General features: G+C 43.1%; 1 protein-coding gene across 6 annotated transcripts in view; it reads left to right on the top strand.

Annotated features, from left to right (window-relative positions):
- BBS9 (Bardet-Biedl syndrome 9) overlaps positions 1-26,715 on the top strand; it is a 622,708-nt gene that overhangs the window by 477,780 nt on the left and 118,213 nt on the right. For 4 of the 6 annotated variants that reach the window (XR_004321412.1, XR_004321413.1, XR_004321416.1 and 1 more), the window contains 2 exons: positions 332-391; positions 1,509-1,691. The exons of 1 other annotated variant lie outside the window; for it this stretch is intronic. The gene's annotated coding sequence lies outside the window, so the exon portion shown is untranslated. The remainder of the gene's footprint in view (positions 1-331; positions 392-1,508; positions 1,692-26,715) is intronic. One more of the 6 variants, XR_004321414.1, reaches the window with a different exon arrangement.

The raw sequence follows: 26,715 nt of genomic DNA, 5'->3' as shown, positions 1-26,715 counted from the left end.
GTGCAGGGAGATCATCCCAAGCACTACCCTCTCTCCATCCAGAGGATGGCTTATGGAGAAAACATTTTTTATTTAGAGAAATAACTAGCAAAAGGGATTAGATTTATTATTAGCACAGCATAAAGAATGAAGACTTCTCAGAGATCACTGCTGTCTTTAATCTCTTCTTGAAAGAAAAGTCTTGGGAAAGGATAAATGAAGGTGAACAATGCCCAGCCTTGGGAGAGAGATGGTTTCCCACATCTGAGATGACTCACGTCTTAACCTTTTTGCTCTAATTTCTCTCTTTGCATGTATCCTGTGATTTACTCTCTGGATGATGGCTCTACAGCAGATTCCCAGCCAACGCACACAGACATTATCCATTTCAGAAGAGACACGCACTCTGCTTGTGAGTGGTCACTTTCCCCTAGCAGCCGACATTGCTTTTCCCCTGAGAATACACTGTCTACCATGAAGTGGGTTAGGAAGCAGAACTACCTCACACAATGAGAACAGCAGGTTGATTTTGTGGTGCTTTGCTACATCAGTTACGACCGATTGATCCCAGGTATCAGAGACTCCTCTGCCTCCTGGGACCGTGGTGGTGCTTACGTGATGCTGGCTTTGCAACGTGGCCTACAGAGGGTTGATCCTGCCCAATAATTAGGGGCTAACTTGGTTTTGCCTCATCAATCTGATTCATTTCGCCTCAGACACATTTTTCTCCCGAAGATTATCTCCACAAACCCCAGTGCTGAGAAGAGTGAATTCCAATAAAACCCAATAAATCTGACAGAAAAATGTGGAGTTAGAGATCCACACAGACCATGAGGACTGTCGCATTAAAGGCTCCTGGGGATTTTTTATGACTTTTTTTTCCCTCCCTCTAATGCTTGGTCTCTTGCTTCCATAAATTGTACAGGCTGGCTTTTCATTAACTCAGAAAGCTGAAATAATTCTTTGTGAAGAATTCTTTAGTCACACATGATTCAAAAGTTCACCAAGATCAAAGCCAGTCGGCTTAGTGGCAGGCCCAACACCGTATATTTCATGGCAATGGTGTGGCTTGCTGCCTTCTCAGCTGGAGTTGCTCCAATTTCACATCCCTTCTGCAGATAATGGGACCCTCTGATACTGTCCCCAGCACAAGGGGTTGCTCTGTGTCTGATCCCATCTCCCCGATGACCCATACAGATCCTGTCTGTACGAGCCGGTGAGGTCATTCTGACCCTCCCCCCAATATTATCTGAAGTTTCATGAGGCATGAGGGTCCATCTTGGCCTTAGGGGGTCTGGGGCAATGGGGTGGGGGAGGCGGGGAGAGGAGCAGAGAAATGTTTCATTGTTCAAGCCTCCTCTGTTGATCTTATTTTCCCTTTAGTGGGGTGGGATGTGTTAAAGAGGCCCAAAGGTGAGATTAAAGTAAACCAAGAGCAACAAGAGCAGACAGTCTTCCTTCTTGGGGATATTGCTCTCTTGTTCTGTCTTATTGTCCTTATGTTTTTCATTTTAAATATACGGGCACAGGAGGAAATGATGTGTGAGAGACATGGGAGAAAGAGCTTGACAGTTGGGCTGTAACAACAGCAGAGCTGGAATCATAGAGGGCCTTTCAAGAGGCTGGCCACTGCCTTGCAGCCCCCGTCGTGGGCAGAAGCTCAGAGCTGTTCAGAGACTCACCGCACACTCGGATGGCGCAAGCACAGAGAGGTATGAGGAGAGTGAATTCTTCATGATTCGGAAGAGGGAAAAGGGTGTCTTGGCAAGTGAACTCCAGAGGCTCCGGGTGCCTGTTACTGTGTGCCTGTTGGCTGCCGTATTGCTTAACTGATTGCTGTCTAAGCCAGTTTCCAGATGAGTCCTTGGAATGCATGAGCATTCAGTCCCATGTGTGGCCAGTAGTGGCTATGACATCTAAGAGAGCTTCCAGGGGCTCGTAGGAGGCCCAGGGACGAAGGACAAAGATAGGAAATGATGGAGAGGCAAGGGGTGGTCCTGGGAAGGACATCCTTGAGGGATGCACCCTCAAGGAAGAGAGATGGAAAGTCAGCCAGTTGCAGGAGGTGAGATGGATGCCTGTACCTGGCACATTGCCGTGTGCTGAGTGGAGTCAGCAGTCCTGTTTCCACCTGGTAGTCTGGGTAATTTCTCAGGGACTTCACCAGTCTAGGTAACATGGCCTTTCCATTATACCACAAAATTCAAACCCTAAAAAAGTCAGATTCTGGTTCATCCCTTCTCTTGGCTGGCACGACTTGGGGCCAATTGCATTACCCTCTTCTGCCTTAGTTTTTCACATCTCCATTACAGGATCAGGGTGACTAAGCCTTAGCTTATTTTGTCAGAATGTTAATGAATAGAATAATATAGGGAGTCATTCAAACTTGTAGAAAAATGCTCTGTTTGCCAACATAATGGAAATATTGACAGTGAAGTGGGAAGAACAAAAACTAGTTTTCTACTATTCCCAACAATAGCTCATACATCACAGAAGCTGCAAGTCAGCCTCCCCTCCTTCCTCCATAAGGAGCAAACTCTATTTTCAAAAATGGAAGCATCTGGTTAAATATTAAATAGGAGAGTCATTCTTCTGAGGTCTCGCTTTGCCAGCACTTAGGTAGCAGTTAAGTAAGATGGCCGTTGGCTTTGACGGCCATACATTTATGATGCTGTGTAAATAATAACTGACAGCAATTCCACGGCAATCTTTCCAAGGGTCTCGCCTCTCTTTGCACTTTCTTCAGTGGCTTATGCACACCCACATGCGCACACATACACACACACACACTTTGCCTGACTATCGTAATAGCTATTGTCTTCTCCCCTCCCCTTTTCTTTCAACAGATGTGTCCATTTTTAGTTAATGCAAAGGAAATGGCAGCTTTTAAAGGTAGCCTTTTGCAGTGGCAAAGGGCTGCATTAACTGTAAAAACCTTTTAGTTGCATAGGTTTTATATTCAGACTCTCCTCCCCAGACACTATCCCCCAGCTCTGCATTTCCCTTCAGGCTTACTGGCTACTAGGAGGGCCGGCCTGTGGGGCTGAGCAGGAGCAGCTCACAGCAGCAGCAGCAGTGGCAACAGCTGAGAAACTGTAGCTCTCGGCTCCTGGGCCGGGGAGGAGTGGCAGTTAAAGCCCCTGACAAAGTAATGTTTTGTGTGTTTAAAAAACATTTAAAGGAAAAGTTTGTTGTGCCAACCTGTGCTCAAGATGCTAATGATACTTGTTTAGGCCATTGGCCAAATAAAAACACGTTCACAAATAGGAAGTAGAAGGACACTTGAAATAATAACTTGCATTTTCAGATTGTCTCAAAATGTAATTAGCATGTGAGCTTAGGAGACCTGGAGATTCACAGGGCCACTGTGGGGAGAAGCTTCAGCCATAAACTGACCTCACGTGAAACCAGGCAGGAGAGAAAGCTTGCACGTTTGTGGTGTGGGAAGATCTCCCCAAGCAATGGAGAATGCCGTCTCTATGTGCCAACAAGGGAGTTGGAGAGAGGGCCCAAGGATGCCGTTCATGTGGGGAAGATTCTGGAGGGCGATCACACAGAACCTGTCTAGTCTCTAAGGCCTCACACTTTAGCCAGTGAATGAGTCCTACAGGCCTTATTCAACAGAGGATGTTACCGGAAAGACAAACCTCCCTCCCTTCCACCTTGCCCTGTTGTCCAGGTATGGAGAATGCACAAAATAACCTGAGGAGTCTAAAGCGCTCTCTGGAAATTTAGAAATGCAGGAAAACAGCCATCAGCTCAAGTTGTAGAACTGTCCAGTTCCATCTTGGCTCAAACTTTGCTACTCACTGAAAAAATCCCTGCAAGGGTCATACCCTCACTGGTGTCCATACCTTGAACTTGAAGAAGAGTCTTATGACAGATAGTTTTTCTACTCTACCCTCCTTCCCATTTCTGAGAAAAACCTTCTAACCTTCTATGTCCTTCTAAAGGCTGCTCCTGGCATAGGTGAGCAGAGGGCATGTATCCTTCGTGAATGCATTTGACTACTACATTAGGATATTTGCAACGTTGCCATATTCCTCTAGGTGGAACTGAGAATCACTGAAAAGATAGGATCCTTCATACACAATTTAAACACCAACTATATACATTGCTAAGTTCTGGGGGATATGAAAGTTTTCAAGACAGATAATCTTTGCAGCTTCCTTTGTTGTGCAATCCATGTCGATGAATCTAAACTCCAGCAAGAAACCTACCAACACTTGAATGTGAGTTTTTGTTCTTGAGTTCTCTCAGCAGATGAAATCTTCCCCCAACTGGCCAAAGTGTCTTCTCCCCTCATGTTTAACTAACCCACAGATCATAGTGGTTCCCAAACTTGGCTTTCAGCGGAATCACCTGGGGAGGTTTAAGATACATTGACCCTTACCTTCCTGAAGTTTTGATGTAATTGGTCTGAGGTGCACCCCAAGCGATTCTATTGAGCAGCCAAAATTGAGCACCACTGCTAGACTCACATCATTTCCCTGTGGCTGTTTCCAGGTAACAGGCCATAACCAGTCCAGCTGCAGGGGGTGAATTCCCCATTCCTGCCTGCCCTGTGCCCTCTCTTATGCCCAGCATACAGGTCTTCACATGTTTGCCAAATGAACTTGTCAAATGAAACAAGGTTTTCTGATACCAAGAATAATTCGGTTTCTCTAGAAGGCTACAGTTTTCAGGAAAAGAACATTGTGGGTATTATTATCCTGAAGTTCTGCAGGTGGTAGCTCTGTGGAAGTCTGACACAGGGCTCACCAAGCTAAAATCATGGTGTGGCAGGGCTGTGCTCCTTATTGGAGGCTCTGGGGGGAGTCTGCTTCCAGGGTCATTGAGAGGGTTGGTGGATATCACTTCCACGTGGTTGCAGGACTGAGGTCCTGGTCTCATTTCTGGTTGTTGGTCATGGCCATTCTCAGCTTTGAGAGGCCACCTTCATTCCTTGGCTCATGGCTTCCTTCTTCTGTCTTCAAAGCCAGCAACGGCAGTTTGAGCCCTTATCATGCTCGAGATCTCTCTGAGCACCCCTTCCAGCTCCTCTGTCCTCTGCCTCCCTCTTCCTCCACATCTCTCTGCCTCATTCCTCTACCTTCCTCTTCTGCTTTTCAAGGCCCCTGTGATTACATCAGGCTCAATTGGATAATCCAGGACACTCCCTATTTTAAAGTCAGCTGGTTAGTAACCTTAATTTCCTCTGCAAAATCTCTTCACAGCAGTGCCTAGGTTAGTGTTGGATTAAATGTCCAGCGATAAGAATGTTGGAAGATGTCTTAGAATTCTGCCTACCATGGTAGTGATTAGCAGAGAGAACAAGAAAACCCTTTGTGGACAGGAAGTTGCTAGAGGTCAGGGCCAGGATCAACCACTAGATGAATGTTTTGAAATGATTATTATTTTAGCAGTGACCATCGATGTCTACAGATGACAGACCCTGCATCTGTTAGAGCAAATTGGGGAGTATAGACTTACATTTATCCCAGGCTTTACAGTTTACAAAGACTTTTCTAGAATTGGCTTAGAATCCTGAGCTGTGTGCAGAGGGCAGGCAGGGTGCCTCAGAGGTGCCTCGGGGACTGCTGAGAGGTGGGGAGGAGGAGACTGCCAGAGGTTAAGCCGGCAGGGCTCTGCCCTCCTCCTCAGCCTTCAAACTGGAACAGTTCTGCTTTGATAGGTTTTAGGTATTGGATTAGAATGCAGATGAGTTCTGAAGAAACGTTTCTTCATGAAATGGTCTTCAGGGTGCCTTGTGAGGTAGATGGGGCAGCGTTTAATTTCTCTGTCTTGCCAGTGAGGAAGCAGGTTCTTTGAGGTTCCACAATATTCCCAGAATCCATTCAGCCAGCGATGCTTCACTCTGCTCAGAACATGCTGGCAGTTGCTGCCCTAAAGTGGCCTGCAGAGCCCACTTATAAGCCACGTGCTGAAAATCAGCTTTATTTTGCTCTGTGAATCTCATTTTAAACCTCAAATACTATGTTCCAGCTTGATTTTTTTTTAAGATGTCAGACATGGCACTCAGCATTTTGGACTTTTCCCACAAATTCATGCTGTGCAACCATGCAAGGATATTTTAAATGATGTGCTAAGTGCTAAACTCAATTGCAAAAAAATTTCTCACAGATAGATAACTGATTGTGTGTGTGTGTGTGTGTGTGTGTGTGTGTGTGTGCGTGCATGTGTGTGCGTGTGTTGGGAAAGGGAGGGGAATCACTGAAGTAAGTCCAAGTCCCATATAAGAATCTACTTTGAAAAAGATGAGACTAATTTGGAGGCATATACTTTTCTAGAGTGTTTTTTTAGAAAAAAGTCACCCAATTTCACCATATTTAGGTTTTGATCAATTTAATAAAGGCCCTTGAAATCACTGGAAAAAGGACAAAGAGGAAATGGAAAATACTCTGAGTCTGTGGCATGTTATCAACTAAAATATTAAAGTTGTACGTTGCTAAGCTTTCAGACTTTTCTCTTGCTTTTGGAAAGGGATGGGTTTTCCTCCTGGCAGCAGAATTTTTACAGTATTATTGAGGCTGTAAGTAAGAACGCTGCTGTCTATATGAAAAGCATTAGCAGAGAAAAGTAAGCGAAGTGGTTGATTTGCGGGGTATTTCCTAGAGAGAAAACCATGCTCATCGGTCTTTCCTTCCTTTGAAGTGGTCTCAAACGAAGTGGAGGGCTTTGAGAAGGAGGGGTAGCGGGGAGGGAGGGAAGTCAGGCCAGGGAAGTGTATGTGGGAAGAGCAGCCTGGGTTGCCGCCCCCAGCCCCATCCTGGCCGCGGGCACAGACACCCGGGCATTAGCGGTCGGTTCGGCTGCAATATTCACAGCACATTTGCTGGGTTCAATTGATCGCTGCAGGCAAGAGATAGCGTCAGCAAGGATGTGGTGCGGAGGGGCCTGGTGCTCCGGGGCTTCCGCTCTCACACATCATCAAGCCCCATTTCGAAATGGTTTGAATTAATGACACTTATTCAGACACACAAAGTAGGTAAATGGAAACGTTAGACAAGGCTTTTCACCTACTTTGCTTAACATTTCCCGTTACCTTGAGTGCTGGAAACTCTCCACAGGTCTTACTCGGCCTGAACAGGAGCTGCCTGAGCTCAACGCCCCGCGCGGCCTGAAGCAGACGTGCCTCTGCCCACGTTTACGAGGGTTACGGGGAAGGAGGCTCACTGTCCAGCATCAGGCCTCTGGGAAAATGTGCTTGGGCTGTGAGTTCCTGTCCTCCAGCATCAGGGCTACCCCTGAAGGGGATGCCATTCATCACATAGGCTTTTTTTTAAAAATAATGATTATATCCATTTTCTGGCAGTTGGCAGCAAAATGTCTTGAGCAAGGGCACCTGGGACAAATTTGCAAAGTGGCCTTTGAGGCTAGTGGCAGGGCTGCCAAGCATCACCGAGGGAGCAAAGCAGGGACTTTGGAGTCAGGGCCCAGCTCAAATCCTCGCTTTGCCATTTCTCGACGGTGTGACGTTGAGGAAGCCCCTTGCACACCCTGAGTTTTAGTTTCATCTTCTGCAATCAGGGATGTTCTGCCAGGCTCAAATGGTGGTGTAGGAGGCAAATGGTGATCATGGTAATTACGGCATGAGCTCGCGCTGGGTGCTCGTAAGTCATTAGGCCTCTGCCCTGCTGTTCTACTCTCCACTTCCTAACAGACAACCTGGAACCGTGGCTCATGTGATCCTACAAAGACACCAAAGCACCAGAGCCTGTTCTCTGGGCAGGACATCATCATTTGTACAGCTTGAGTTTGACAGCCTGCAAAGCCACCTGTTAGCTGGGCCCAGGAATTTGTTCCCATGGAATCAGCCAGCCTCCTTCCCTTGATGGAATGTGCAAGTTATCCCATTGTACCTTCCTCACCACAGGTGAGGACCAGGGGGATCCTGGTCTAGGCAGGCTGGGAGATGAGTCAGGTGTGAAAAACAGGTGGATGGAGGGTCCCTTTATTTCAGAATGAGGAAGCCCTGTAATAGGTGTGTGAGGGGGTGAGATGTCAAGGGAAGGTGAAGGCCTGCAAGATGAGTGGGTGACTCTCGTTCTGTCTGCTCCTAGGACTTGCTTGGGTTTCTCTTTGGCCCCTCTCTTGACTTTTTATGTACATGGGGGAGCAGAGTAGGACATGGTCTGGAGTCAGATTCTCTGCATCCCAATCCAGGCTTCATGTTCACACTTACTGGCTGTGTGACCTTGGGCAAGTTTCTTAACGACTTTGTGCTTCAGTGTCCACATCTGTTAAATGGGAGCAGTAATAGACAATGTGCCTCACAGGGCGGTTGTAGTGATTACATGAGAAGGATTTAACTTAGTGAGTATTCAATATTCAATTGATACCTTTTGCTATTTAACTATGACATCACATCACCTTCTTAAAATTCTAATTTATGTGATTTTAAAATACATTTAATGGATTTTAAATGCAAATTGATGTTTTTATGATATCAACAGATTATTGATTTGGTTCCAGCACCCACTGTTGGGACAGTGAATAAACAATCTGCTAGGCCAGGGTTCCCCAAGACCCTCTCTGTTCTTCTGTCAGTTTAACCTTTGGCTGACTCTCCTGAGGCTAAGCTAGAAAACTTCTTTTATAGATTGAAAGATTTTTATTCTGAAAATGTTGTTTTCACTTTCCTTTCCAAAGGTGGTTTACTCTTCGCTAGGGGGACAATCTGAGCTCTCTTTCAGATTACATGTTTTTAGTGTAAACGTTCTAAGGGGGAACAGTGTATGGTGAGATGAAAGAGCTCAATCCAAGTTCTGTGTGCACAGTGGAGGTTTTCAAATGCAAATATTTGATAAAAATATGTGGTTTTGTTTATTTATGTATATCTATATATTAGAAATGTTAACTTGAACTGAACCGTTTAACGTGCTTAATCCAAGGCAGATGGAATGGTCAGTGAATTATTTTTGTAAACCACTTCTGTTGGCATTCAGAGCGTCCTTTCGTATTGATTCCATTCTGGCCGACCACTGGAGGTTTCACCAACATAAGCTGGTGCCAGACTCCACTTCAATGGCGTATGTGTTCGTTCCCTTGAAATACAACACAACTGCAAATTTCTTCAGCGCATAGAACACTTTTGTAACTAATTAGACCAGACAGGGTGCTGCGGAGAAACCCCGGACACAGCATTGCATCCTGATGTGTATTCATCCAGGCCAGCCCCTTCACAAAGTGAACAATTGCCCAAATAATTATTTCCTGCTGTGGACTCCTTTTTTTTTTTTTTTTAATGCTTTGTTTGCTAAATCCTATTTTCCTTCCTACTTTCCTGTTGACTGCAGCTAAATTGAATTTGGTCCAACCCATCTCACACTGGGTCAGCAAAATGTTTCACTCTGGAGGGGGAAAGAGTTAACCCTTTGAATGCTGCCTTTCCCATCAGCCCAAGACCCAACATCTGGTTATCTCTTATTCTAACAGCAGAGCAAGAGGAGAGAAAGGGCTGCACTGATGTGGGGGAAAATGAAGAATGAGATGGAAACAGATTATGTTGTATTAGGATCATGCCATTTTTGGTAAAGAAAGTTTATGTCACTTTTCGCATTGCCCCTCAGAATACAGAATTATGAAAAGGCAAGGAAGAGAGTGAGTATGGCCTAGTAAGTATAAGGAAGGAAGGCACTTCTGACCAAAGGCTTTCTCTAGAAACATGGCATACATTTGAAGCGAAGGGCAGGTTATCAAGTAAAATTTAGAAAAATTGGGATAATCACTTCCACGTAATAAGATGAATAGAAGGATCTGAATTAGAAAAAGGGAAGGGTGACTGTAACTCATATCACATCTTAGAGCAATCCGTGCTGGGAGTACCCATCTCATTTGTGGTTTCTCACTGTTGGAAGACATAGAGGTGCTGTGCTGTGAGATCAGATAGCTGGGTGTGTTGAGAGGCATGAGATCCCGAGGAAAGAGAACCAGCTGTGAGAAATATTCTGGCCAATATCAGCAAGTGTGATTCTGTCGGCATGTTGTAGCTTCTGTCCTCCCTTGTGTGAAAACTGTCCCCGTCCGGTGAGAGTTTGTGGAACTTGCTGTAAGCAGAGATGGTGTCAGAGGCTGCATTTGGCTGTCAGTCCCAGAAATGTAGCTTATGTTCCTGCAGGTGGAGTATCTGGGTCAAAGTATTTTCCTGTTTGATGGAAGAGTCTCAAATTTCCCTCCTTAGATTTTAAAATTTTACTTCCACCTGCAATATATGAGACTATCTACTTCTCTCAGCCCACCCTACAAAGAGCATGTAATCAAACTTTTACATTTTGCAAGTATATGTTTAAACAGTGGTTTTTCAGCTGTGTTTTAATGTGCATTTCTCTTATGAGTGAGGGAGCATCTGGTCATATGTTCAAGAGCCATATGTAATGTTTTTCCTGAACTGTGTGATCGTATCATTTGGTAGCTTTTCATTGACTCATCGGTCTTTTTCCTATGTATTTACAAAAGTATCTTGTACACTTATGAGGATATTAACCCTTGCTTTATCATATAAGTTGCAAATATTTTCCCAGTTTATTGTCATATTTTTGATTTTGTTTTCAGTGTTTTTTGCTATGCAAAGGTTTTTTAAAAAAATTTTATGTGGTGGAATTTATCAGTTATTTTTTATGACTTCAGGACATTAAGTCACAGTTAGAAAAACTTTCATTTTCTATTCTGAAGTTAAAAACTTTTCCTGTTTTTCTAAAAACTGAAATGATAAAGGAAAATAGAGAAATAGAGGAAATTAAAAAAATCATTAAAGACTATTTTGTTCAACTGTATGCAAATAATTTTTACACTTGGATGAAATAGCCAATTTTCCAGGAAAATATAATTTCGCAAAACTGACCTCAGGAAAGAAGGAAAATCCAGACCAATCAGTTTCCACAGAAGAAACAGAGAAAGTTGTAAAAGAGTAATCCCCCAGAAAGCACCGGGCCCAGATGGTTTCACAGTAAAATTGTACCATATCTTTAAATAAAAAAATAATTCCTTAGCATAGGAAAAAAAGGACCACTTCCAATTTTGTTTAACAAAATGCATTTCATTGATACCAAGATGCTAAAAAAGATTGCAAAAAAGTTAACAAATAATTTTTCTTGTGAATATTTATTCTAAAATCTAAAATTAAATATAGAAAACATGATTCAACAGCACATTGAAACAATAATGTATCATACCTAAGTAGGTATTGTTCTAAGAGTGCAAGATTGGTTCAACATCAAGAAATCTACAAATAAATTCATCATATTAGTCTAAGAAAAACTGTTTATTTTTATAGATGCTAGAGAATTATTTGCCATAATCTCACATGCATTTTTGATAAAACACTCAATAGATCGTAGCAGTCAGATATTCCATTGACATTGTCTCAAGTCCAAAAGCTAGTACTATATTTAATGCTAAACACATTCCCACCAAAGTCAGGAATATTATATAAATACTACTATTATTTATCATTGTACTAGAGTCACAAAACTGATAGAATCAGATAAGAAAAATTACAGGTATGAAAATTAGGCAGGAGAAAATACAACTATAACTATTTCCAGAAGATACTATAAACTTGTAGAATTCAAGAGCATTACCTGATATTTGAAAATGAGAAAATTCAGTAACATATCAGGGTACAAAGTTAATAAAGAGAAATAAATAACTTTCATATAAAACAATAATTAGTTAGAAAGTATAATAAAAATATTCCATGTTTAATAGTAACAGATAAAATACTTTGGAATAAACTTCAAAAGGAGAACAAAAACTCTATGAAGAAAACTTTAAAATCACTGCTGAAGAGCACACACCCACTCACGTGTGTACACAGACACACAGACATAACACACCATACCTGCACAGACGGGAGACTAACCAATCCTTGGATAGGAAGACAATACCATAAAGATGTCAGTTTTCACTAATTATGAATTTAACATCTTCACAACAAAAAATAACCTATGGGACTTTTTAAAAAGTTGAGGTAATTCTAAATCAAGAAAAGCAGAAAAATTCTGGAAAAAACAGAGCAATGGAGGAGGTTGTCCTATCAGATATTAAGTTATATTATAACTACTCAGTAACAGCAACAATGTGGTACTAATCATGAATAAGCAGACAGATCAATGGAAGAGAATAAAAAGTCCAAAAATAAGCCTCAGTATATGGAAATTTAATATGTGAGAAATCAGTGCAGGAAGCCTATACTCCTCAATAAATGGTCTTGGAGCAAATCATAAAATCGTAGCCACGTGGAAAGAGATAAATTTACATCTATACCTCCTGCTGACTACCGGCATAAATTCCAAATGGGTCAAAATTTAAATCTAAAAAGACTAGTATGTAACTTTTTAAAAAAACGAATGATAAGGGTATTGTGAACATAGTGCTGTGTCATTAAATATAGTTATGCCATTTCATTTTTAATAGTTGCATAGTAATCTACTTAACAAAATATTGTAATTTGTTTAAAGTTCTATTTATGGACATTCTAGGCTCATTCCAATTTTTCACTTTCATAAACAAAGCTGAAATAACCATTTAACAGTGTGGTGGGGGTTATTTACCAGAACAGCAAAGCAAATTTCTCAAAATTGAAGGTCATGTTTTAGTTTCCTATGCCTGCTGTAACAAATTACCACAAATTTGGTGTCTCAAAACAACAGAGCTTTATTATTTCACAGCTCTGGGAGGCCAGAAGTCCAAAATCAGTATCATTGGACTAAAATCAAGGTGTCAGCTGGGCTGCACTCCCCCTGGAGGTTTTAGCTTTTTCCTTTCCACTTCTAGTTTCTAGTGGCTTCTGGCATTCCTTGGCTTGTGGCCTCACCATTCCAGTCTCTACCTCTTCAGCCACATGGCCTTCCCTTTGGTGGTCAAATCTTCTCTTCCCCCTTCTTATAAAGATGCATGCAATTATATTTAGGGACCATCTCGGTAATCCAGGATCATCTCCTGATCTCAAAATCCTTAATCACATCTGCAAAGGTTTTTGTTTTGTTTTGTTTTTCCATATAAGATAACATTCACTGGTTCCAGGCATTAGGAAATGCGGATTTTTTCAGGAGGAGGTGGGGATTTTTCAGCTATCCATGTTCCTAGAAATTTGTAGATTGTTCCAACTCTGGAGAAATTTTAGCAATGTTAATTTCTATGCAGAGTCTAGGCTCTTGCCAGATTATTGGGCTCCTTCTCACTCCTTCAGCCTTGTCCTTCCTCCTCCCAGCTTTGCTGCCCTCAAGCTTCCCTAGTTCCTGCTCATCTAAGATGCCAGGCAGCTGAAGGCTCTCTTGATCCTACTCCTAGGCCACCTGCTCATGCCCTGAGGGCAATTTTTCCAGGCTCATCCTACTGTCTGGTTAACTTTTCCCCAGGGGTTTTTTTTTTTTTTTTTTTTGGTGTCAGACAGCTTTTCCTCTCAGCTTTTGTTGGTATGTAGCTGTTCCCATTATAATCACCACCTTGCTGAATGCTCCATTCTAATAGTCCTTCACATGTTTCTCTTGCAGTTTCTGGCTAAACAGCTGGATTATCTGCAATAACAATAGCACCATCTCCCCCTTTCCCAGCACTTACATGCCAGGTCTTGGCAATTTTAACAGAAAGGAAAGATAAAAACTTTTCACAAATCATGTGTCCCTGAAAAAGTCCCAGGTCCCTCACTTTGTTTTTTATACCAGGCAGTCCTTATCTACTTATTATTTGTACTCTTTTTTTGGCCTCAGCAAAGGGCCATAAACCAGGGAACCCCCTGACCCTCTAGGACTGAGAACTTTGCTGGAAATCCTACTGATTACTCTGTGGGTGCTGGAATCTGCTGGTCAACTTGCTATCCACTTCGGGTCCCATCCTGGGAACCCATTTGTCAATAGGGAACTTTGTTTAGTAGGTTAATGACCCAGTCTCCAGCCTTGGGCACCTTCTGAGAACAAGCAAGCCAGAAATTCAACAGCAGTTCCATCCCCAGATATGATCAGAGTGTAGGGCAGGCCCGTGTTGTCCTGCCTGTCTTTGCAAACCCTTCCAGCATCTGTGTAGAAATTTTATTTCTTCAGTTCTGGATTCTGGGTGCCCTGATGTGCACAAGAAGGGACTTGCATCAAACTAGCAGGGTTTCACATCCTGGATCTTCCAATGGCAGAGATAGGATTTGTCCAAATCATGAATCTGGTTTGGCTTCAGTGTCCCCATCAGTGAAATGGGCCCAATGAAATCACGTCAAAAAGTTGCTGTGTGGACTCGGTGAGACAATGGATGTCACACACCCAGCACTGTTCCTGACAGGCGGCATCTCAACATCTACCCCTCCTTATCCTCATGCTCAAACTTGAGCCTTGTTTTCACTCTGTTTTTCCCCTACAAAGTCCAAGTTCTCCTCTGAGACTATGCTTATCTTTAGTCAGCTGCAGTATGTGTTAGTAAGTAAAATAATTGTTATTTCTATTTATTAAGCCAGATACTATGCTAAGTGCCTTATGTGCACTTTCTCATTTAATCTACCTTTTTCTTAAAAAAAAAAAAAAAAAGAGATAATGGAAGCTTCATTTGTATTTCTTCACAATTGCACCTCTCCTCCCTCAAACACAAGTTTGAAGTTGATGAGGATCTTTTCTAGGTTTTTTTTTTAATACCTCTGTTACATTCTACAGACAATGCATAGTAGAAAAAATAGTGTTGTTTTCTGTGTTTTAAAAATTTACTCAGATGGTATTATGCTGTACACAAATGTACCCAAATAATATTATAGTGTACTGTATTACCTTCTCCAACCGAGTCATTGGAATAAACAGTGTATTTTAGAAATATATCCACGTAGCTCTAGTCCATTAATTTTAACTAGTATAATAGTTTATAGAATAAAAACACTACTGTTTATCTATACATTCCTCTATTAATGGAAGTTAGTTTGTTTTCAAATTTACAAACAATTCTGCAATGGCCATTCTTGTGTTTGCCTCCGTGTTCCCAAATTATTATTTTTTAAGACAAATTTCTAACAGACAAATTATTTTGCACATTTTAAAGACCTTCATTATCTCCTATCAAATTTGACTCCATCTTCACCCCCATCGTCTATGGCTTTACCAGCAGGCTTTGAGACTGCCATTTCTCCAGATTATCACTAACATTATATATTCTGATTCATTTAACTTTTTGCTGATCTGATAAAAGCAAAACAAAAACAAAAAGCCATCATTTCATAGTTCTAATTTCCGTACCTTTGATGAGTAGTGAGACTGAATATCTTTCCTTATACTTACTGGCCATTTGTGGTTTTTGTTCTGTGAGTTGCCTATTCTTGTCTGGCCTATTATCTTTATCTCCCATATATTTTGCAAATATGTTGCTCAAGTTGCCAATAATCTTTTGGTTTTGTGGTGATTTTTACTCTTCAAAACTTTTAACTCTTTATATAGTTGAGTGGTTAAATCTATCAACATTTTCAACTGAATCCTTTTTATTTTTCTTAGTTGTTGAGTTATGTTTAATTAAATTCTGCAGTCATACTTATTGTGTGAAAGACACCAAGGGTTACAAATAATTGTCAGTTATGATTTCAAGGGGAACATATTTTAATTGTGGGACAAGATACTCAAATAAAACTGTAGGCAATAATACAAGCTGCCTAAGATGAGTGTCAAAACCTTGGCACAAAATTTAGGTGATTTCACTTTGGCTGCCAGGAAGCTGGAAGCAAAGAGCACAAGTAAATGCTGAATCATAGTGATTAGATTGGCTTAGGTGACTCATGGAAATGCAGATATTAGGGCTGGAATAGTCCTAAAAGCCATCTAATCCAATCCCTCGATTTGAAATAAAAAAAAATAGTATCTTTCATTATTGACTGAACTGCCACCAAAATGTCCTGCCAGCAGACCCAGCAGCAGTGCCAGCCACCAAGTGTTGTCCTAAGTAACCACAAGGTGCCCAAGAGCGTGCCCTCTCCAGGCTCTTTCTGCTGTGGGGTCAGCTTTGAGAGCAGCTGCCACATGAGCCAGCACAGCCCCCGTGGATGCAACAGACACCAACACCAGAGCCGTGGCTGCTGTGAGTGGGGGCCTGCTGGCGCTCCGGCTGCTACCCCAGCTCTGGGCCCTACGAACCACAGAGGAGCAGTACTGAAGGGATCAAAGGGCGGAGGATCTGCCCTGGCCCAGTGCTTTCCGTGCCCTCACTCTTTTTCTCTCTGTGGCATGGAGCTGACAGTTCTTGTGCTGTTGGAGGCAGTTTTCCATGCAGAGCATTTTCTTTGATCTGAAAACTCAGTATTCATTGTGGGCCCCAATTTCTTCCTTCTTAATTTCTTACAATTCATATAGCATCCTTGTCATTGTCAGATTACTTGCCCACCATACAATTATTTACTCACCTTCCAAATCCCAGGATCCCAGGATACCTCTCTTTAAGGGTAATAACAGAGCTTGGCTAAGGAGTGGAATTAGGGGGTTCCACTGGCGGGGAGGGTATAGTTCAGTGGCAAAGCATGTGCTTGGCATGCACAAGGTCCTGGGTTCAACGCCCAGTACCTCCATTTAAAAGAAAAAAAGTGGCAGGACAGCTTGGCAGTTCCAAGGATACCTTCTTCTTTTTTCATTTTTAGACTTTTTACTTTGAATTAATTATAGATTCACAATAAATTGTAATCATAGTACAGAATGGTCTCATGTATCCATCACCCAGGTTTCCCCAATGATGCCTTCTTACATCATAATATGTTATAAAGCAAGGACATTTGATTGGCTTAAAACCATCGATTGGACTACAGATCTTACCATATTTCACGAGTTTTTACATGCATTCATTTTTGGTATGTCTGTGTATAATTCTATGATATATTATCACATGTATAGATTTGTATAGCCATCACCATATCAAGTTCCAGAACTGTTCCCCATTGTAGCCACACCCTCCTCTTTTCTGTCTACAGGCAACCATTTCAAAAATGTATCAATGGAATCATACAGTGTGTATAGCCTTTTGAGACTGACTTTTTTTTCACTCTGCATGATGCCCTTGAGATCTTTCCAAGTTGTTTCGTGTATCAATAATATGTTCCTTTTTATTGCTAAATAGTATTCTGTGGTGTGGATGCACCACCATTTATATTACCATTCATCTGTTGAAGGCCACTGGATTGCTTCTAGGCTCTGGATAAGGTAAATTAAGGTGCTCAATAACTGGTTGAATAAGTTAAATGCACAACAGTCATATGGCTATTTGAGAAATGAGCTCTCTTAATCTTTACTAGTAGAAAAACACACACATTTCTAGGGAGTTCTTTCCTACCTGCATACTTAAGGGATTTCTTAAAGGGAATTCTAGGCCAATGACCATTCCCAGGTCATCTTTCTGATATCTACCAACAATTTCCAGACTCAAGTTTGGGAAGACCAAGGCTGATCCTCTGCCATTAGAGGTTACCTTTCTGAAAATTCTAGCTATCAAAACTTGTCATCTGCTAAGCATATTCTCATCTTGGGACCTTTGTACATTTTCACCTGTTTCACTGCCTTCCAACCATTTATCCCTCTGACATCATGATCTTTGTTGATTTGTTCCTTGTTTGTTGACTACCCCTTCTATGAGAACTGGACTTTGCTTTGTTCTCTGCTGTTCCCCAGTTTATAGCTTGGGGGCCAGATATAGAACAAGTATATAATAAATGTTTTTGAATGAATGTGTGAATTAATTATGTCTTCAATACATAAAAGAGAGTTTTAAAAAAAATTTCAAGAGACTGGATTTAAGTAAATATAAGTAAAGCCCACCAGATATGTAGAGAAAAGGAAAACCATTCTAGAGCTTGGATTTAGAAAGCCTGAGTCAGAATGTCATCTCTGCCCCATTTTGACTCTGAATCTGCATACAAATGATTTAACTTTTTTGCCAAACTCTTGTCATTTGCAACACTATACATGTCTTCAAAGGGTAATTGTGAAGCTCAAGGCAATTTTGTGAATGCACTTTGTAGGAAACTAAAGTGCTTTATAACTCTAAGGGATTCTCCCCATTGTCATGATTATTGTCTCCTCCTTCTCTCTCCTTTTCTCCTTCTCCTTCCCCTCCTCATCCTCAGTCTCATCGTCACCACCATCATGACTATCTGCATCTTTGGGTGGATGAAAGCATCCAGGCAACTGCAAATATGAAATCATGGCATTCCTGTGACATTCCATCTAGTAGAGGGCAACAGTTCCTACCAGCTAAGTCCAATGTCTTTAAACATCAAGTTGAAGTATAATCATGGCAACTTATGGTCATTTTTTGATGTTTATTTATTATAGAAAACACATCCTAGTAATGTGTCCATCCTAGTAATCCTTCCATTCAGCAACCTCTAGGTATTCTTGTTTGGTACGTTGCCTTGTAGCCCAAGATTCTGGAAATGTCTGGCTGCCTTGAAATTGATTTTTTTTAAAAATTAGATATGCATTCTCTTCCTTCTTTCCTGGTTGGTTGGGTAAAGTGCAGAGCAAATTGTGGCTCAGGACTGATGACATAGGCATGCTTCTCTTTTGAATATTTGTGTCCTTGGCATTGCTGTTAGAAGACAGGGTAATTGCTATAGGTTATCTGAGAATTCTCACACTCCTCAAATGGGAATTCTCCCACCTATACTCTCTGTTAGCTGGACTATCGTTACAGGTATTTCATATTAGGATTGTTGGAGAGGGTTCTCCACCAAGAAACTGATCTCCTGAGTCTATCTGGTAGAGTCTAAGAACTCCCTCCAGTGATGCCAGTCAGCAGTCAGGTCATCAAGGCAGGGACTGGGAAGTCACTGGGGGGCTTCAGTGCAGATAATGAGAGCAGTGGGGTCTTTGATATACTGCTTTAACCTGCTGCCGGGGAAACTGCACTAGAATAAGCCAGAGCAACCACCTCAGATAAGCAGAAAGGAAGAGAGAGAACGAGATGCACAAGGCAGCCCAGTTCTTTCCGGTTAAAAGAGAACCATTGGGGATAATCAAACCTTAGCAGATGCTTGCTGACTCTGGAGAGGATCGTGTTTGTCCCATCACTGGGCAGAAGAGGTAGCTGGGCAATCCTGGGATACTTCTTTTTTATGGGCCTCTATTAACCTTCGTATCATACCAGCCCCTTTTATTAAGGGAGGTGCCGAGATATTTAGACAAGATGGTTTATACATTTGAGTATCATTCACTTGTTCATTCATTCACTCATCTACTGCCAGTGGAAGGCCTACTATATGCCAGGGATTGGAGATTCAAAGTGAACTAAGATCAGGACCCTTCCCAGTCTCTAGGGGAGACAAATGAAAACCTTCAGTGACCCACAGAGGAGTAAGTGCTGTAACTGAGCTAAGGGTTCAGGACCATGAGCGCCTAGTGGAGATGGTGATTAGCTCTGTGTGTGGGAGGTTTCTAAGGAGGTGGTGTTGATGCTGTGTCTATGTGCTATGGGATTTTTCATCTCGTTTCACCCTCTAGGCAAATCTTGGTTTATATCTACAGGAATGCGGGATGAGAATGATGCGGTCAATTTTTAGTGTTATCACTCCCTGCCTGGTCTCAGCTGTGATATAATTTGACAGTAGTGAATTGGCGACCACTGTAGAATGTACTGGCACACACTTCCTGAGAGTTAAGGATGGGAAGCCAGCTCTTAAGCCGAAGGTGCCAGTGGGAAAATGCCAGCTTCTTCCCTCCTTCCTGATATTTGACCAAGGAGAGAAGTGAGTGGAACTTGTTTGACTTCCTTCGGTAGAGACCATGCTAACTTCTCCCCAAGAGAGGTCATGCCTCTCAATATTCTGCTATGATTGCTTTTAGGCCACTGAGAAAAAGTACTGACTCAGGGGGAGGGCACTGCAGGCTTTAGTTGGAGGAAGAGGCCCTGCCCCAGGAGAAAAACTCCGACTATCCCATGAAGCCTTACGCGATGGTGGGTGATTTATTCTTCCTTCTTTGGAAACACACCACTTCTATATATTAACTTGGTCATTTTGCCAAGCAAGGCCCTCTCGATGTCGGATCTCCAAGGTACCTTTAAGATAAGTTTGAGGGCAGAAGCCTGGCCTTCTAGCATCTCTGGAACCCTGAGCCCCAGTCTTTGGAGTAGTGGGCGTTGAGCGGCTGCACTTGGCAGAGTGAGCGGAGAGAACTGACACCCCAGCAGAGTGCCCAGGGCCGCATACCCTCCAAGCTGTGACCAAGCCAGGGACAGAGCCCAGACCCGGGGACAGCATAGCCCACACTCTGGGGCTAGGAACATTTCAGACTCATGCTGGCTCAGCTCTGGAGCTGGCTCTGGCCAGCTGGGACACTGAACCATTTGCTTGTTCTGTCGACAGCCCTGAAGAACTGGAGCCCTTCCCCTGTGGGTGAAGTCTAAATTTAGCTCCAAAGAAGCTGCCTTCCCATTCTTCTAAAGAAAAGCTCTTTTCACTGGAATGGGCCTCGGCTTTGATTAAGTGGGAGGACCCACATCTGGGAATACATAAACTTTATTGTCCTTGGATGACAAAACGGTTTCCTTGCCTACTGGTTTTCCGCCTTTTTAGCCTGAAGTGTGATCGCCTCTGCTTATGACTGTGTTGGCCAGGGCAAGCCATTTCACTGTGGACTGGGCTCCCCTGGTCTGTGCCTAGGCTAGAGTCAACACCTGGGGACATTGTCTTGTCCCCACTTCACCTCCTGAGGCCCAGTTTTATGTGCTCAGAATACAACAGAAAGCAGGAGTCTGGGTCTCTTATGTGGACCCACGGGAAGGTTTGACCCTCTTGGATCAGATCCCGGGATTTCAGAAGGACTTAAGCATCCTGGGGCTTCCCCACAAGGCTCCAGGGTCCAAGGTTTCAGGGGCCACCCTAGTCTACACTTAGCGAACAGGAGACTCCTATCATGGAAAGAAGCCTACCCTAAGGGGTTCTCTGGGCAAGGAAAGGCTTTGGAGACTTCTTTTGATCCCCTCCCTAGAACCTCTCTGCAGTTTGAGTCTTGTTAAGTAGTTTGAGGAGCTGACAACTGAACGTTCCTTTAATAAGTTACCTCCCCTAGTTCCAGGCATGACATCCTTTTTGATACATGTTTCTTTTGGTGTCCACTGATCCAAGCTCTGATTAACTCATCTATGTAAGAATTTCTGAAATGTAGGGTAGAGAGCACTGGACTTGGATTCAGAAAAGCTGGGTTGCTGGGTGGTCTGGTTTTACTGCTTATTAGCTGTATGACATTGGGCAAGGTACCTTCTCCAAACTTCTGTTTCCTCGTCTGGAAAATGACAATAATAAGATTGTACCTATAGTTCTGTTGTCAGCAACAAATGGGAAGATGTTATATAGCTTTCAAAAGCTCCTTGTAAAAGTAGATTCCCTTCCTCATTAAGCAATGTGGGCTGGTAGCAAACATTTGCTTGGATTTGATTGGTTCCCATACAACCCCTTTCTCCAGCCCATGAAAATCTCTTTTTTCTCATAGAGCCCCCTCCAGGACACTGGGATTTTATTAGATCAAGGGAACTCTTGCTCTAATTAGAGTCTTCTGTCCCCATCATTGTTTGATTCCATGAATCTTACTTTGCTTTCCTGCAGAATGAAGGTGAGGAGATCTGGGAGCAAGGCAGCATGACCTTTGAATGATTCTGTTTAGCAGAATGCCCATAAGCAGATTGTGTCTGTTCTGTCTTTACCTCAGTTTCTTGATCTGTTGAATGGATACACAAGTACCCATAAGCAGGCCTTGAGAAATGGCTTAGTGAGAACTCAGAGAGGAAAACTGTAATAACTTCAATGCTGTGGTCATCATCGAACTCTGGCATATTTTCTGGTCAGAACCTAGAGTCTGGTAATTTTTCCAGGCCACCTCTGCACAATATTGGACATTAATACTGGAACAAGCTTTCCCATTTAATGATAATTGATAGAATGAAAAGAAATCAGACTATGTCTAAAAGAAATTAGGCTCTGGGTAAGGAAAAATTGGAAAGGTACCTTCTTGCTGTAATTTTCCAGGATGGCCTGGATAGCCCCCAGAAGTTGTCAGCATGGAAAGAGCTCAGGAACATTTTACAAGCTGGTAAAACATTGTTGGAGGGGTAATAGGGTCTTTGGAATTTATCTGCATGGCTGACGTCACCCTCTCAGCACAGGGAGCCAAACTGTCTCGATGTCTGTGGCCCCTTTCTGGAATTGCTTCCCGGTAGTTAATCCCAAGTGACCCTTTGTCCATTTACCTGTCAGAAATTGTTGGTTTGCAGCAAGAAGTGGCTCTTTCTGGGTCCCCAAAGTTGGCAAGGAAGCTTTTCCTTCAATGTGAAATGGAGAGGAAACTGATGGCTTCTCTGGGCTGAGGCCCTTTCCCTTCAGACTGACGTCTGGGCTGTCAAAGCCTCATATTTTAAATCTTTGCCTCTTTGCTTCCACAGGTTGTAGCAACTGTCACCCTCACCAATTAGACACCATCCATATGTGCTCAGCACAATTCTCTTGGAGGATTAGAATGTGGCCTCCAGCACTACCTGGGCAGCCCCCAGCTATCAGGCCGAGTCCCAGGCTTTGTCGTGGTTGACAGCGTCACATCATCTTTCCTAAACTTTATTACAAAATGGTGTTCATTTTAACTTGGACATTGGGACTATCTGGCAATGGATCCAGGAAACCAAGGGGGCAAGGAAGAAGGGAACAAATTAACATTTATTGAGCCCCTACTCTGTGCCAGGCACTGTACTTAAATACTTTAATGTACATAATTACATTTAGCTCTCAAAGAACTCCCCAGGCTAGGACATGACAAATCTTACAAATATTACAGATCTAGAGACTAAGGTTTGGAGAGCTAAAAATAAAATGAAGAGTTATATGGCTTTTCTTGATTCTCTTGGAGGTTGGCTTCTCAACAGAGATTATACCATCCTGGGCGGGATGATTAGAACAATGATCCCAGCATCACAGGAATAGGAACCCCTGACACTCCATCGGACAGATTCCATCCCCTCAAGAGGCCAACAAGAAGCAACCTAACAGAAAAATCGAATAGGGGTTTTCTAGGCAGACTACTCTCTCCTTCTCCACTGGGAGAGCTGGGGCAACCAAACCTTGCCGTTCCTTACCTCTAGGACAGGGTGACCCTTCATACCAGCTGCTCCCAAGAAGGCTCTACAGATCCCCAGTGCTGGATGCCAGCAGTGTTCCAAAATCTTTATGCCGCCCAGACCAGCCTTGGGAAATAGGCATCGCTGTCCAGCTGGCGAGACCCTGGGGTGACTCATCTGGCCGTGGGGAGCCTGAGCACCAGCACGCCCTCCTGCCTGCCTCTGGCTGTGCCGTGACCCCAGTGGCCTGAAGGCCTGGCAGGGTCTGATTCCTGAGCCTGGGCACTGCCTGACCGAGAGGGAGCGTTCTGGTGGCAGTGACCCCAGCCAGCGTGCCCTCTGTGTTCCGTGCCCTTCTTCCTTGCCGGCAGCTCGATGCCTGTGACTTAGGGTGTGGAAAATGATTCCTGTCTCCAGGAGCCCCGTGACTGAGCTGAGACAGGAGGGATCTGCAGGCCCCCTTCAGTCAGAGACAGCAAAGATGTTTATCCCCCAGAGACAGGAATCCTCTGGGTGTGATGTGGGGAGCGGCTGCCGCTGCCATCCTCAGGAAAGGTCTGCTGCTTTCTGACCTGGTGTTGACCTTAACTCCAGTGGCAACCAATCCCCTGCCATTTGCTCCTGCAGTCGGAGAGTGGGACAGATGACGCCATGGCGCTTTTTGGAGTGCTGAAGTGAAATTTTGACAAATTCCAAGGAACATCAAAGCACAGAACAACAGCCAATACATCATAGTCTGTCACCAGGGCCCCCGCCCCTGATTATCACATTAAATCAGCAATGGACACATTTCAGCCAAAGCTCAACAGACACCTACTGGTACTCAGAGTCTCTCCTTCCAGAGTTAAACAAATATGGCAATGGTTATATTTTAAAATCTATGCTCTATTCTACATGTAGCAGCTGAGCCCTCATCTCTCTCTCTCTCACACACACACACACACACACACATACAAACACACAAACACACACACACACAGAGAGAGAGAGAGAGAAAGGGAGAGAGAGAGAAAGAGAGAGAGAGAAGCATATTGCTGAAGAACACCAGGTAACTGAGGTTTAGCCCAATAGAATAGAATGCATGCAGAGTTGGGTTTCTAATCCTAGGTTTGCCACTAAAACGCTTGAGATCTTCAGCAAATTAGTTAACACCTCTGGGTCTTAGTTTCCTCAAGGTGAAATAAGGACAATAACACCTCTATTTCCAAAGTTGTGTTTCCTTGTTAGCAGAGCAGTTCAACAATCGTTCTCGCCTCAGAGTCATGGACAGTGCTTGCTGGCAGTGATGTTTTGTAGATACTTCTTGATATGTTTGTTATGTGTAACTCTTTGGATGTAAGAAAGAGAAAACATTCTTTTCCATTAAAGATGGGCTGAGAAGTAGTTGTGAGTGAAGGGGATGTAGGCCAGTCAGGGCTTGAGTTTCAGGTTATGAAGGAAATACTTGCTGGGTTGGTATTTCCCTGGGTAAATTCTCACTGGTGGTAGGAGCAGAAGGTAACTTCAGAGAGAGCTTATGCTGATCTTTAGAACTGTTTCCCCAAACTCTGGAGCATCCAAAGAAAGCAGAGTTATCTGCCAGAATGTCCCAGAAAGAACAACAGGCATGTGAATTCTATGCCACATGGTCAGGCATCAGAAATGTCACATTTCTTTTACTAAGTTAAATTAAATTTGATATGCTATTGTAGCCATCCTGCCACGGTGGTGGGAAGGTCAGTCTCAGACCTTCCTGGAACGCCCCCCTTTCTCCCAGTTCCTCTGAACATCCACCCAGAGCATTCAGGTGGAGCCCTCTGGTCTCCGGTCCACGTGGCTGACCGCTGATGTGTTCATTTGCCAGGTCCTCCTCGTCCTTGGAGGCTGATGGCTTTACCACCTCTTGGCAAAGCTCTGCTATGGCTGTATGTCCCTGAGGCCCTGCCGCCTCCCCAGACTGCTTTCAGAGAGGTAGAACCTCTACACCTAGGAACACAGGTATCTCCCCTTCCAGTCCCTGGAGGAGGCACTAGAATTCTTTTCCGGTCCCCTTCTCTAATAAGACTGTCTCCTTCTCTGGCTTTTGGAGAAGATAACCAGTAATCTCCATGCAGAGAACCTTTAGAAACTTAAGGATGACCTCTGCTTTCTGAGGGTTGAGGAAAGATAGCTTATCTAGGTTAATTAGAATTAACCAGTTCTGTTACTGAGATAGGTAAGGAGATAGGATTAGAGAACTTGGGGACTTAGTGAGAAAAATGCAGGAAAGAGATTTAGAGAATCACATGTGAGACTGGATAAAATTCTAGTCCTTCTGAAATACTTACTGCTTCCCTTCCTCCCACATCTACCTGGGCAAAGTAACCAGAGTAGGAGGAAGTTCTGGGAGGGCAGCAGCAGCAGAAGAGAGCTTTTTTGTCGCGGAAGATATTGATGACTTGGCATTAATCTCTTTGTAAATTTAGAGGGTGCTTGCTCTGGGGGTGATCTGATTTGACTGTCACAGCCACTCTGCATGGTAGATGGAACAGTCATTAATCCCACTTTCCAGATAAAGAAATTGAGGTTCCAATGGTTTAAAACACTTGCCCAAAGTTACAGAACTGAGTGGCTGAACGGTGTCCATTTGAGTCTCTTGGCTTTTTCTTCGAGACGCCACAGTTTCTTTGGCTCATGATGTTTAGATTAGGCTTTGGCTACATCCATCAGTGACTTGGGATGTTTGCCTTTTGCAGTGGTCTGACATTCTGGAAACTTGCCGATAGATTTTGTCTAACTCTTGCTCTTACGCTATTGCTATTCTTTGCTACTTTCAGGAAGTCAAGCTAGGAGTAGCATACATTTCTTATGAGTGAATATGCTCTGAACTTTGATTCGTATCGGCTGGGTCACCAAAGTCTAGGTTGTGGCAAGTTTAAGAGCATGTTGCTAATTCTATGTGCATTCAATAGGACTACCTTAGTGAGGGGAGTAATTTTATAAAACTGTTAATTCATATCTCAAAGAAGAATTGCAGGAAATGTATTTCTGACTATTTAGAAGTGACTCACTATGGGACTATTTGAAAACTATATATTATTTTTATCAGTAAATAGAATTGCCTATAGTCAATGTTATCTCGTCACATCCAGGGATTCTAAGATCCGGTTACCCATTTCCCTCAAAACAACTGACAGCAAATCTGGGGAAGAGAAAGCCCACCAGTCTCTGCTGGGCTAGACCTCCCTACACCCCACTGCAAACTGATAACGCCACACCCTCCCCTGCAAAATAACAGAGAGCAGATAAGATGGAAATTTTCATTCCAGTTCTCAATAATTTCCACAGCCAGTGAGATATCAGGATCGGAAGAGGTTCCATAACCAGAAAATCTTGGCTGGAGTTTCACTGTTTGGAAGTGAGAAAGGAAAATTAAGGAGGACCTCAGATAGCCTTTCTTGGGGGGCTTTGTTAGGGTGGGAGCTTTTGAATATTTAAATTAAAACAAAGGATGGTTAAGAGTTTGTATTCTTTAGTCATTTTCCAGTTTAACATCAGACTGTGTAAAGTATTTTTTTAGAAAGTACCTAACCCACTTTTCATGAGTTTCATGGGGTATTTGGCTTCACCAGTGTGAAGCAGGAAATTTCAACTCTGGCTGTGTCAGCCAAGTTCTCTCAGACACGGGTATTCACTGTGTGAGGTACTCTGGTCCCTAAATGGTCTAGCATAGCTAAA

This window comes from Camelus ferus, chromosome 7 (genome assembly GCF_009834535.1).
Source record: "Camelus ferus isolate YT-003-E chromosome 7, BCGSAC_Cfer_1.0, whole genome shotgun sequence".
Taxonomy (NCBI): Eukaryota; Metazoa; Chordata; class Mammalia; order Artiodactyla; family Camelidae; genus Camelus; species Camelus ferus.
Note: the sequence above shows the minus strand (reverse complement) of the source record. Positions and strands in the feature narration are given on the sequence as shown.